Here is a 3,569-nt window from a genome sequence, read left to right on the forward strand (position 1 = left end):
ACACGTGGAAAACCGATAAAACCACGGGAGCCTGGTCAGAAAAAATAAGAAAGGGGTATAGAGCCCTTTCTCCTTTTACATTACCTTTTTTTTTTCTACAGGTGTATTCTCAGAATTGGTCCGTTTATACTGGCCATTCTTCCAACAGTCATCCATCTTTCAATGAATTTGCTTTGAGACAGCACTTCCCTCTCTACTCTCATCTTCCTTTTCAAGTGGAACTTGAAAAAGTTGATGAGGCCTTGGCCAAAGAGGAAAGTGTCTGTCTTTAGCCCTTTCAAACGGGTCCACCATATCACCTCTTTCGCTACAGCCACTAGGCATAATAATAATAATAATAATAATAATAATAATAATAATAATAATAATAATATGCAGTACCAGACAATGGCTTCTGATCTTTACTGACTAGAAGTGTTATCATCTACATGTTTTGACTTGATATAAAAGATGGACTACAGCAAATATTCTGCTCAGTACCACAGATTTACCCTAACCAGTTGAGCATGTCCTTTAGTGGCTAATAATATGTGTTTTTTTTTATCACGAGAAGAAGGAGTGGGGAAGCATCATGGCCATGTGTTGAGAGGAATACTTTGTCCGACACTATTATGGTGATGTCGTCCGCATAAGCCGACACGAACCTCCCGCATCCTAGATCACGCGGGACGCCCCACGAAATACCCAACTTCCTCAGTAATGGCTCGAGAACCAGCACGTACAGAAGGGAAAAGAGTGAGCATCTTTAACGACCGAGCGAGTGATGCTAAACGATTCTGATAGATGACCGTTTACATTGATCACCGAACAGATGCCGCTATATCTTGCAGTGATCCAGCCTCTGACAACGAGACCAAAGCCGGCCGCTGCGAGGACAGCCTCTATGTATTGATGGCCAACCATGTCAAAAGCCTTTGATTGATCCAAATTGATCAGAACCCCACCTATGTCAGGTTCTTTCCCTACTCTCTCTATGATGTAGCGCGTGAGGTGGAGGTTGTCGTGGATAGATTTGTTCGAAATAGCGTATGTCTGCGCGTTACCGATCAGCTTTCCGACGACTAGCGCCAACCTCTTGGCTAACACCTTAGCCGAAATCTTATAATCTGCGTTTAGCAGTGTTATAGGCCTAAAATTATCTAATTGGTCTCCCTTGTTCAGGTCCTTTCTCAGCAGCACCACCACGCCATGGCTCAGAGCACTGGGTATTCTCCCGTTCTGCTGCCAGTTGTGGTAGACATCTGTGAAGAGGTCATTGAACAATCTAGCATAGGAAGATAAAGCTCGAAAGTAGACCATCCAACCCAGGAGACTTCTCTCTTGTGCAGGCTTTCATGGCGTCCCGTATGTCTTCGGCTGTTATCGGAATTTCGCAGAAGTTCACATCCCTGGCCGAAAGGCGCGACATGCCACTGAGGCAGGAGGTGAAATCCACCTTCATCCCCGACACACCAAACGCCCCGAACAGTTCGGTGAAGTGCTGTTGACATTCCGTACACATCTGCTTGCACTCATGCAGCCTATACCCGTCCCGGCCTGACGTAGACCGAATTGTGGCTTTGTTTCCACGTGGAACCTCTGCTACCCGGGCCCATTGAACGGCTTTCATCTCCTCACGTCTTAGAGTACGCGCCCTAGCTCAACTCTGACAATGCAACCTCCGTGCTTAACATTGAAGAATTGATCAAGAGCCAATCTCACTACCATCACGTCAATCGCAATGCCGCTCCTATGCGAATAATGATAATAATAATCATTTCTTCTATAGACACACGGCCTGAAATTTGGGGGGAGGAGGCCAGTCGATTAGATCTACCCCAGTACGTAACTGGTACTTAATTTATCGACCCGAAAGGATGAAAGGCAAAGTCGACCTCGGCGGAATTTGAACACAGAACGTAGCGACGTGCGAAATACCGCTAAGCATTTCGTATCGAACTCGAGAGCTTAATGAGATACCTAGCCCAAAGTAAGGAAACCTTGCTAGTGAAAGTTAGGAACGAGAAGTTCAAAATGGACATGAAGAAAAGGGACTACACAATCAATTCCATGTTGCCACAACATAATTTGCTGGCAAAAATAGGTGGGATTGGCTGATGAAAAGAAGCCTAAAAAAAAAAGAAACTGAGCGCACTATTCTGGCAGCGCAGGACCAAGTTCTGGCCACGAACTGGAGGAATGAGGAAGTGTCTCTGCTGTGCCGCATCTTCAATAAAGTGCCCATATCACGAACGAATGCCCTAGACTTGCCCAAAACCACAAGTTGTGGCGACACGATCAAGTAGCGAAAGTGCTACATTGGAATCGGTGCGAAAAGTGGGGGCTGGAGAGAGGCAAGACATGGTATGAGCACAGATTGCAGAGTGTGGCGGAGACAGAGACTAGCAAAATCTCCTGAGATTTCCCAATCCAAACAGATCAGGTGCTAGAGCATAACAGACTGGACCTAGTGGTAGTGGACAAGGTGCACCACATACGCTATATAGTTGATGTTGTATGCCCCTTTGACCCACAAATAGTCAAGAAGGGAGGCGAAAAGATAGACACATACAACCCTCTAGAATACAAAATAGGCCGGCTATGGAAAATGAAGAAGGTGAAGATAGTTCTAATTATTGTGGATCCTTGGGAACACTATCAGAAGGCATCAAGTGGAATATAAAGGAAACTGGAATAGGGTGCCCGGTAGAACGGTTACAAAAGGTTTGCCCCCTTGGCACAGGCAGAATAATCACGAAAGTATTAGATACCTGCAAAAAACGGATAGCATGGTAATGTAGGCTGCAGGTAGCAAGCCCGCTACGCATGCATCAAATAGGACAGGTTGATTTGCTTCTTCTCAAGGCAGCGCTCTCAGTGGTCAGTGGCCACTGGTAGTAGTAAACACATTTGATCTCTGCTGAGCCAAAGGGCTCGAAAATTCCTTTGTTTCTATGACCGACCTCCCCACCATCTGCCGAATCTATTTATAGACCTGTAGAATATGATCTATTTGCCAAACTGCAACCCAACTAGTTCCTCAAACAATGGTAGTGGTGGTGATGGTGATAATGATAAAAATAAAAACAATAATAATATTCTCCAGCTGCTAACACTAAATACTACTAATACTACAATAATAATAATACAACTACTACTATTATGATAGCACAGGAACCTGAGGCCCAACTACCACCCTTACCACTATCCATACTCCTTCTACTGTTGCTGCTGCTGTTGTTGCAACCACTACTGCTACAATACATAAAAAATAATAATATCAGTGATATCAGTGATGATAATAATAATAATAATAATAATAATAATAATAATAATAATAATAATAATAACAATAATAATAATCATAATAATAATAATAATAATAAATGCTCGGATGCAGTACCAGGCAGTGGTTCTCATGACTTCTGATCTTAACTGATTGGAAGTGTTACCATGTACATTGTTTTGTCTTGGTATAAAAAGATAGGCTTCAGCAAATATTCTGCTTAATACCACAGATTTGCTTGTCAGTTGTTTGACCTTAACCAGTTGAGCATGTCCCTTGGTGGCTAACGATATGTGCATCTCTG

The sequence above is a fragment of the Octopus bimaculoides genome, chromosome 10 (assembly GCF_001194135.2).
Source record: "Octopus bimaculoides isolate UCB-OBI-ISO-001 chromosome 10, ASM119413v2, whole genome shotgun sequence".
NCBI lineage: Eukaryota > Metazoa > Mollusca > Cephalopoda > Octopoda > Octopodidae > Octopus > Octopus bimaculoides.